Raw genomic sequence first — 10817 nt, forward strand, 5'->3', positions numbered from 1 at the left:
AGGCCCAGAGGGTTCAGGACTTGAAGAAGGATATGTGGAGTTGTGGAGTCGGCAAAAGAAGTCTTTGACCAAGAGGTGCAGTTCACACACTGGCACTAAGGCAACTCAGGCCACATTTACTTATACATCTATTTATTTACAGCTGAAAGGCTTTACATTCATCTTCTCATGTACGATCCCATTTAAGAATTTCCTGTGTTTCCAAATGCATAAAACAAAGAAAGAATATCAAAAGCAGTAAAGGAAAGAGGTCAAGTAACATATAAAGGCAGACCTATCAGAATTACACCAGACTTCTCACCAGAGACTATGAAAGCCAGAAGATCCTGGACAGATGTCATACACACCCTAAGAGAACACAAATGCCAGCCAGGTTACTGTATCCAGCAAAACTCTCAATTAACATAGATGGAAAAAACCAAGATATTTCATGACAAAACCAAATGTACACAATATCTTTCTACAAATCCAGCCCTACAAAGGATAATAAATGGTAAAGCCCAACACAAGGAGGCAAGCTACACCCTAGAAAAAGCAAGAAACTAATTGTTTTGTGACAAAATAAAGAGAAGACAAGAATACAAACATAATCTCCCCTCCAAATACGAAGATATCAGGAAGCAACAATCACTATTTCTTAATATCTCTCAACATCAATGGACTTAATTCCCCAATAAAAAGACACAGATTAACAAACTGGATATGCAATGAGGACCCAGCATTTAGCTGCCTACAGGAAACACACCTCAGAGACAAAGACAGACACTACTTCAGAGTAAAAGGCTGGAAAACAACTTTCTAAGCAAATGGTTTGAAGAAGCAAGCTAGAGTAGCCATTCTAATACCAAATAAAATCGATTTTCAACCAAAAGTCATCAAAAAAGATAAGGACACTTCATATTCATCAAAGGAAAAATCCACCAAAATGAACTCTCAATCCTAAATATCTATGCTCCAAATACAAAGGCACCTACATACGTAAAAGAAACCTTACTAAGGCTCAAAGCACATATTGCACCTCACACAATAATAGTAGGAGATTGCAACACCCCACTCTCATCAATGGACAGATCATGTAAACAGAAATTAAACAGAGACATAGACAGACTAACAGAAGTCATGAACCAAATGGACTCAACAGATATTTATAGAACTTTCTATCCTAAAACAAAAGGATACCTTCTTCTCACCACCTCATGGTACCTTCTCCAAAATTGACTATATAATCGGTCACAAAACAGGCCTCAACAGATACAGAAAGATAGAAATAATCCCATGGGTCCTATCAGACCACCACAGGCTAAAGCTGGTCTTCAATAACAATAAGAAAGGAACACCCACATATACACGGAAGTTGAACAACGCTGTACTCAATGATAACCTGGTCAAGGAAGAAATAAAGAAAGAAATTAAAGACTTCCTAGAATTTATGAAAATGAAGGTACAACATACCCAAACATATGGGACACAATGAAAGCTGTGCTAAGAGGAAAACTCATAGCTCTGAGTGCCTGCAGAAAGAAACAGAAGGGAACATATATCAGCAGCTTGACAGCACACTTAAAAGCTCTAGAACAAAAAGAAGCAAATGTACCCAGGAGGAGTAGAAGGCAGGAAATAATCAAACTCGGAGCTGAAATCAACCAAGTAGAAACAAAAAGGACCATAGAAAGAATCAACAGAACCAAAAGCTGGTTCTTTGAGAAAATCAACAAGATAGAGAAACCCTTAGCCAGACTAACGAGAGGACACAGAGAATGTGTACAGATTAACAAAATTAGAAATAAAAGGGAGATGTAACAACAGAATCAGAGGAAATCAAAAAAATCATCAGATCCTACTACAAAAGCCTATATTCAACAAATCTTGAAAATCTGGAGGAAATGGACAATTTCCTAGACAGATACCAGGTACCGAAGTTAAATCAGGAACAGATAAACCAGTTAAACAACCCCATAACTCCTAAAGAAATAGAAGCAGTCATTAAAAGTCTCCCAACCAAAAAGAGCCCAGATCCAGATGGGTTCAGTGCAGAATTCTATCAGACCTTCATAAAAGACCTCATACCAATACTATCCAAACTATTCCACAAAATTGAAACAAATGGAGCACTACCGAATTCCTTCAATGAAACCACAATTACTCTTATACCTAAACCACACAAAAACCCAACAAAGAAAGAGAACTTCAGACCAATTTCCCTTATGAATATCGACGCAAAAATACTCAATAAAATTCTTGCAAACCGAATCCAAGAACACATCAAAACAATCATCCACCATGATCAAGTAGGCTTCATCCCAGGCATGCAGGGATGGTTTAATATACGGAAAACCATCAACGTAATCTACTATATAAACAAACTGAAAGATAAAAACCACATGATCATTTCACTATATGCTGAGAAAGCATTTGACAAAATTCAACACCCCTTCATGATAAAAGTCCTGGAAAGAACAGGAATTCAAGGCCCATATCTAAACATAGTAAAAGTCATACACAGCAAACCAGTAACTAACATTAAACTAAATGGAGAGAAACTTGAAGCAATCCCACTAAAATCGGGGACTAGACAAGGCTGCCCACTCTCTCCCTACTTATTCAATATAGTTCTTGAAGTCTCCTAGCCAGAGCAATCAGACAGCAAAAGGAGATCAAAGGGATACAGATTGGAAAGGAAGAAGTCAAAATATCACTATTTGCAGATGATATGATAGTATATTTAAGTGATCCCAAAAGTTCCACCAGAGAACTACTAAACCTGGTAAACACCTTTGGCAAAGTGGCTGGGTATAAAATTAACTCAAACAAATCAGTAGCCTTCCTTTACACAAAAGAGAAACAAGCCGAGAAAGAAATTAGGGAAATGACACCCTTCATAATAGTCCCAAATAATATAAAATACCTCTGTGTGACTTTAACCAAGCAAGTGAAAGATATGTATGATAATAACTTCAAGCCTCTGAAGAAAGAAATTGAAGAAGATCTCAGAAGATGGAAAGATCTCCCATGCTCATGGATTGGCAGGATTAATATAGTAAAAATGGCCATTTTACCAAAAGCGATCTACAGAATCAATGCAATCCCCATCAAAATACCAATCCAATTCTTCAGAGAGTTCAACAAAACAATTTGCAGATTCATCTGAAATAACAAATAACCCAGGATAGCTAAAACTATCCTCAACTATAAAAGGACTTCAGGGGGAATTACTATCCCTGAACTCAGTATTACAGAGCAATAGTGATAAAAAAACTGCATGGTATTGGTACAGAGACAGACAGATAGACCAGTGGAATAGAATTGAAGACCCAGAAATGAACTCACACACCTATGGTCTCTTGATTTTTGACAAAGGAGCCAAAACCATCCAATGGAAAAAAGATAGCATTTTCAGACATTGTTGCTGGTTCAACTGGAGGTCAACATGTAGAAGAATGAAGATCGATCCATTCCTATCACCCTGTACAAAGCTTAAGTCCAAGTGGATCAAGGACCTCCACATCAAACCAGACACACTTAAACTAATAGAAGAAAAAGTGGGGAAGCATCTCAAACACATGGGCACTGGAGAAAATTTCTTGAACAAAACACCAGTGGCTCTAAGATCAAGAATCGACAAATGGGATCTCGTAAAACTACAAAGCTTCTGTAAGGCAAAGGACACTGTCATTAGGGCAAAACGGCAACCAACAGATTGGGAAAAGATCTTTACCAATCCTACAACAGATAGAGGGCTTATATCCAAAATATATGACGAACTCATGAAGTTAGACTGCAGGGAGACAAATAACCCTATTAAAAAATGGGGTTCAGAGCTAAACAAAGAATTCACAGCTGAGGAATGCCGAATGGCTGAGAAACACCTAAAGAAATGTTCAACATCTTTAGTCATAAGGGAAATGCAAATCAAAACAACCCTGAGATTCCACCTCACACCAGTCAGAACGGCTAAGATCAAAAACTCTGGCAACAGCAGATGCTGGCGAGGATGTGGAGAAAGAGGAACACTCCTCCATTGTTGGTGGGATTGCAGACTGGTAAAACAATTCTGGAAATCAGTCTGGAGGTTCCTCAGAAAATTGGACATTGAACTATCTGAGGACCAGCTATACCTCTCTTGGCCATATACCCAAAAGATGCCCCAACATATAACAAAGACACATGCTCCACTATGTTCATAGCAGCCTTATTTATAATAGCCAGAAGCTGGAAAGAACCCAGATGCCCTTCAATAGAGGAATGGATACAGAAAATGTGGTACATCTATACAATGGAATGCTATTCAGCTATCAAAAACAATGACTTTATGAAATTCATAGGCAAATGGATGAAACTGGAAATTATTATCCTGAGTGAGGTAACCCAATCACAGAAAAACACACATGGTATGCACTCATTGATAAGTGGATATTAGCCCAAATGCTCGAATTACCCTAAATGCACAGAACACATGATACTCAAGAAGGATGACCAAAATGTGAATGCTTCACTCCTTCTTTGAAAGGGGAACAAGAATACCCTTGGGAGGGAATAGGGAGGCAAAGTTTTGAACAGAGGTTGAAGGAACACCCATTCGGAGCCTGCCCCACATGTGGCCCATACATATACAGCCACCAAACTAGATAAAATGGATGAAGCAAAGAAGTTCAGGCTGACAGGAACTGGATGTAGATCTCTCCTGAGAGACACAGCCAGAATACAGCAAATACATAGGCGAATGCCAGCAGCAAACCACGGAACTGAGAACGGGACCCCCGTTGAAGGAATCTTAGAAAGGACTGAAAGAGCTTGAAGGGGCTTGAGACCCCATATGAACAACAATGCCAACCAACCAGAGCTTCCAGGGACTAAGCCACTATCCAAAGACTATACATGGACTGACCCTGGGCTCCAATCGCATATGTAGCAATGAATATCCTAGTAAGAGCACCAGTAGAAGGGGAAGCCCTTGGCCCTGCCAAGACTGAACCCCCAGGGGGAGGGCAGTAATGAGGGGAGGATGGGGAGGGGAACACCCATAGAGAAGGGGAGGGGGAGGGGTTAGGGGGATGTTGGCCTGGAAACAGGGAAAGGGAATAACTTTTGAAATATAAATAAGAAATACCCAATTTAATAGAAGAATTTCATGTGTTTAACAATAATGTGCACACTGTACTTTCCCTCCCCTTTACTTCCTCAATCCCTGTGGTTTTCTGCTAACCCATAATCTACAGAGCTTCAGGAGCAGTGACAGGCTAACACGGGCCCCGGCACATGGCCAAGAGACCATGGTTGGCAGCAATCAGTTACAGTAGAGAGGTGATAGACTACAGATCCAGGAAATTCTAATTTAATTATTGACACCCAGTGTCTGGCCACATCCTGATCAGGAGATTTAGTCCCTTTAACACACCGGCTCTTGGCAAGTTAGTAACCTGAGTAAGTTCTGCCTCCTTGCCTGGCTCATCTGTGAATGTTTCTGTTAATTCTTGGAATCAACGCTACAGCAAGACCGGTTTACCTTTTGGTGATCACCTAACTGTTGTTTGGAATGGCTCAGTGAGCAAATCGTCAGATCATCAGAACCAAGTTCCCATCAGGAGAGAACACCCGGACGTTAGCTGATGACCCACACCAGGTCCCCCGGTTGACTCAACCGCATCATCATGTTTAACATGATCTGTTCCGTTCCCATGATCCTCAGGGACAAACAAGAGTAAACCATAGCCTGTGCTTTCTTTTTCTGATTCTGGGAAATGTCTGTCACAGTAAAACTGCCAATAGCAAAACCAAAAATGCAAACGCAAGGAGAAGAGGACCAAGCAGCCACTCAGGAAAAGCCAGGGGATTCTGCATGAGAATCCCCACAGGCCATGTGGGGATCTTGCCACAAGGAGGGCCGTCTGCACTATACTTGTGTGCATTCCCAGAAGAGGCTTGGGCACAGCCATTGAGGAGATGGGGAGACAATCTTCAGCTCAGAACACCCTTGGGATCCTGGACCTCTATTGTTTGACCTCCAGTAGGAGCTTAATGACCCACCTTACTTTTATTTCTTATTTATTTTTTTTCTTTTTTTCAGAGCTGGGGACCGAACCCAGGGCCTTGCGCTTGCCAGATAAGCACTCTACCACTGAGCTAAATCCCCAACCCCCTTATTTATTTTTTTATTTCTCACACGCACATTGCTAGGTAAAAGCAAAACTGAAAGGTAGCATGCTATATGATTTCAAACCTATGGCACTCTAGACACTTGGATTGTTTAGCACAAGCAATGAACTCTATACTATAGTCAATAATATATCAATACTGGCTAGGCAGTGTGGTGCAGGCACGGAAACCCCAACACTTAGGAAGGGCCACCACAAGTTTCTGGTCTACCTAGAAATTCCAGGCCAGCTAGAGTTACTACATGATAAAGCCTTACTCAAAAAACAACAGCAACAACAACAAAAAAATCTATTTTAAAAAGCACTTTCTGCTTGCTGATTTAAAACTGCTCCCCAACCCCCACCCCACCCCAAAAAAATAACTATGAAAAAAAAACCACAGCGAAACAAAACCACTGAAACAAAATCATTACTCAGACAGCTAAGCATTCGGCAAACGCAGCACAAGAGCGTGAGGAGGTGCCGCAGATGTTAGCTCCAGCAGGGTGTTATTACACAGATGACTGCTGATTTGTCTGCATATTCTCCTCTCTGCCGGAAGAGATGGAAGGAGGGGCTTCTGAAGACCGACATCCGGTTCTTTAGCCATTGCAGGGAACACAGAATGTTATTCTTTGCTTCCTCCATCCCCTTCAGATCAGAGTAAAACCTTGACATCGTCTAAGGTAGCATATTTGGGGGTAGGGCACCTTTCTTTGTATGGCTTCTAATTTTAAAGGTTCTCATGATCTTCTTGTTGCTGTGAGCACATTCAGGACAGAGCAAGTGATCTCCCACTCCTAGTTCTGGGATAACACAGGCTGGTAACAAGAAAAGAAAATTCATCCTTTGGGGGGTGTCTGAAACCCACGCAAACCTGTATGAAATTGCAGGTGAACCCAGCCTTTCCTAGCTGCAGGGCGCTGCCTGCCATGGACAACACAGCGTCAGAGTCCAATGGTGCATGGCAGAAAGGCCTCTACAGAAGAGGGAAGAGGACAGCGATTCACAGACATTGACTGAGCAGCTCTCACAGCACTTCTTCCCCAGGCTGCAAGTGTGGAGCCCTGAGGTGACGTTAGAGTTTCCAGTATACCACTCTTCTGCTTCCCACTGTGGCAGCTGCTTGGAGGCCTGATTCCTCTGAAGAGGGTCTTGGGTTTCTTGGGAACCAGCTTCATTCTGGCCTCACGAGATGTGTTGGAAATATAACATTCTTGTTTAGAATATGAACGTCTCCAACGTCTCAAATAAACCTCAACTTTCTTGCCATCCGTACTCAAGTTACAATAGTGACAATGCCACTCCTGAGGAGTGTTCTGGGAGACATCAATAGTAGGAGGCAGGGCGGCCGAGGGACAGGTGCTTGGTGTGGTTCTTGTTGGGTGCTTGATTCCCTCGGACCTTACCAGAGAAGGGACTGGTGGTTTGGGGTCTATGGTTACAGAAACATTTTATTCCATAGGATATTCTGTGGTCAGCTTCTCAGTAAATGGGACCAACGTTAAAACCTTACTTCAACTAATTTGTCCTCTGACTGGTTCTTGTTGTAAATCTCCTGGCCGGAAATATGACATTTTCAGGCAGGCTTGGGAGAAGACAAAGGCCTGACCCATCTTTAAAAGTTCCCAGGCTCAGAGAGTAAACTGTCTGCTGCCCAAGCATGAGGGCCAGAGTCTGGATCTGCAGAAACCACATAAATGCCAGGTGGGGGTGTGGCTACCTGTAATTCCAAAGGCAGAGACATTGGAGCAAGCTGGCTACTCAATCCGTAAGCTTTAACTCCTGCCTCAAAATATACGATAGAGAGCACTCAAGGGAGACACCAGCATCAACTTTAGGCCTCCTCACAAGTGTGCCTGTACACCACACACTCACATACAAGAAGACAGAGGGAGAGAGAGAGAGAGAGAGAGAGAGAGAGAGAGAGAGAGAGAGAGAGAGCGCGAGAGAGAGAGAGAAATGAAAAAAGCAGATCTCGTAACACAGCAAGTGATAACATTCAGAATCGTATGGACAAGTACACATGCATGCATGTATCTGCTGACACATGCCTACCACATCCTGTAGGCTACACACACACACACACACACACACACAGCCTCACAGCCTACAGCATGTTAATCATCTCTTAAGTATATACTGTGTATATGGAAGCACTGAGAACATACTGGAAACCTTGATCGTATCTGAGAAATAGAATTCTATGTGCACTTGTAACCTGTGAATGGGGCCTGGGTGTCCGTCTCCAGGCTTATGTGTCGAATCAGTCTTGAAACAGGCCAGCTCCTCCTGAAATAAAATGTTAATGCTTGTCTAAAGACTGTAAAACAAAGCTACTCAAAGAAAAAGAAAAAGAAAACACTGGTCACATGCTCTAAGAAACTGAAAACAGCATGTTAGGGGCTAAGGAGAGGGTTGCTGGGTAAAAGGCTTTCTAGGCCTGAATTCAGAGAGCCAGCACCATGGGAAAGCTGGGAGTCACAGATCCCATCTGTAACCTCAATGATGGGAGCTAGAGGCAGGCAGATCCCAGGGCTCCTGGTCAGTCAGGCTATTTGAAACAGCAAGCTCTGGGTTAAAGCAAGAAGTCCTGCCACAAAAGAAAAAGAAGAAAAGAAAGAAAAGAGTGGAGAGTAATGGAGGGAAGAAGACACCTGATGCCAACCCGTGCTCCACACATATTTAACACACACACACACACACACACACACACACACACACACACACACACACACTGCAGCATGTAAACCATCTGTTACGTGCACAGTAATTGGTATAAATAGATACTAATGATAATTCAGTTCACAGACTGAAAGTCACCTGGCAGAGTCTAGCAAGGCTGTGGGTGGCCCTGGCCAGTTTGTAGTCCTTGAACATGTGCTCCTCCATCTTCTCCAGTTTAGGAAATCTTATTTCCAAAACGTGTGTCATGGATGCCAGTCCCTGCCTTTCTGGTCTGTTTTATTTTTAATTAGAATATAATTCCATTATTTCTCCCCTTTCCTTTATTCCCTCCAACCCCTCCCAATCCTCTCCTTGCTCCCTCTCAAATTCATGTCTTTCTCCCTTGTTATTGCTACAAATACACATGCAAAATCACATAAGTACAACCTGGCCAGTCCATTTTGTGTTGCTTATGTGTATGACCAAGGCTGACCACTTTGCATAAGAAAACCAGTTAGGGGCTCATCCTAGGGAACAGTAGTTTTCCGGCTCTTAGCATTCCTTAGTTGCTTGTAGTTCTTTGTCTCCTGGTGAGAGGTTGCTCGTCCACGTCAGCATGTCTGTCGGTGTATCCTCGTTCAGGTCTTATTTAGGCAGCCATGTTGCTGCCCTATCATGGTTGAGGCTTCCCTGTCATTTCTAGAAGACGCAATCTCAGCAGGTTTTCTGACCTTCTAGCTTTCGCTTCCCACCCACTCTTCTGTGACATTCCTTGAGCCTCCGGTACAGGAGCTGAAATGAAGAGGTGTCACATGAAGTTGGGTACCCTGTGATCTGTTGTTCTCTGTAGTTCGAACGCTTGTGGTTTACTGTAGCGGTCTCTGTTTCAAAGAGGAGTTTCTTGGATGAGTGTGAGAGCTAAACTCACCTGTAAGCAGAAGGATAAGTACTTAGAACGCAGTTAAGAATTATGCAGGCTAATAAAGGGTCAGTAGTAGGCTCTCCTCTAAGATTTATAACCTTGATAAACACAGGTATGCTTTTTTGTTTCTCTTTTGTGTTTTCAAGATAGGGTTTTACTATGTAGCTGGGGCTAACTTGGGACTCACTATGTAGACCATGCAGGCCTCAAACTCATGTAGAAGGATTTGTCCACTGTTCCTCTGGGGCCCTCCAAGGTGTCAAATGATGGTCTACAGTCATATATCCCTCATAAGGTAAACACCCATGGAAATCCTTGTGACGGAAGCCACCTTAGGCTACCTAAAGGGATATAGCCTATACTAAAGAGAAGCCACAGAGAGTCTAAGAGGATACTGTGTTCCTCACATGGGTAGCTCTGCCTCCATAGCCTTTGAACCTCCAATCAGAAAAGAACCTCAGAAAGGTCAAGAAGGTTTTTACAAACCAGGCCTCTATAGTTTAAAGGGGTCATTTTTCTGTAACAATTTTTATAGCATGTGTATAACTAATCTTGAGTACATAAACCATATGCAATGCCCTACTTAATGAGAAGGGAGGCACAGCTTCTGGGTACCCATGGCCTCTTTAGTTGAGCTGCTCATTCTTTCACTCAATCATTAATTTATTTATCTTTGGCTTCTTCTTCACTGTGATGCTCTTAGACTCCATCCTGGGGAGGTGGGAGAAAGCCGGTGACTTAGGCCAAGCCACCAGGACAACTTCATTGTCCCCATCAGAGTCACAGAACACAAACTCAAAGACAACCCCCCTCCAAAACTATAAAAGCAGATATAGTTTCTCGATATAGATAGATAGATAGATAGATAGATAGATAGATAGATAGATAGATAGATAGATAGATAGTTTGGCCATCTGGGTGAGTCTGCCAACCACTAACTTCAGCCTCCCAAGTGCTGGGATTATAGGTGTTTTTCTAGAATTCTCTTCCCTTTTAAACCATAGCTGTCATCTTCCTATACATCATTTAGCCAGTCTTTCCCTGAAGGATCTTGACCTACTCTCTCTGGAACCTTCCTTGTACATGCCCGAGGAGGT

General features: G+C 42.4%; 1 pseudogene; it reads right to left on the bottom strand.

Annotated features, from left to right (window-relative positions):
- Positions 1 to 6736: 6736 nt before the first annotated feature.
- LOC116904351 lies at positions 6737 to 9065 on the bottom strand (annotated as a pseudogene).
- Between the last annotated feature and the right edge of the window lie 1752 nt (positions 9066 to 10817).

The sequence above is a fragment of the Rattus rattus genome, chromosome 6, assembly GCF_011064425.1.
Source record: "Rattus rattus isolate New Zealand chromosome 6, Rrattus_CSIRO_v1, whole genome shotgun sequence".
NCBI classification, from domain to species: Eukaryota; Metazoa; Chordata; class Mammalia; order Rodentia; family Muridae; genus Rattus; species Rattus rattus.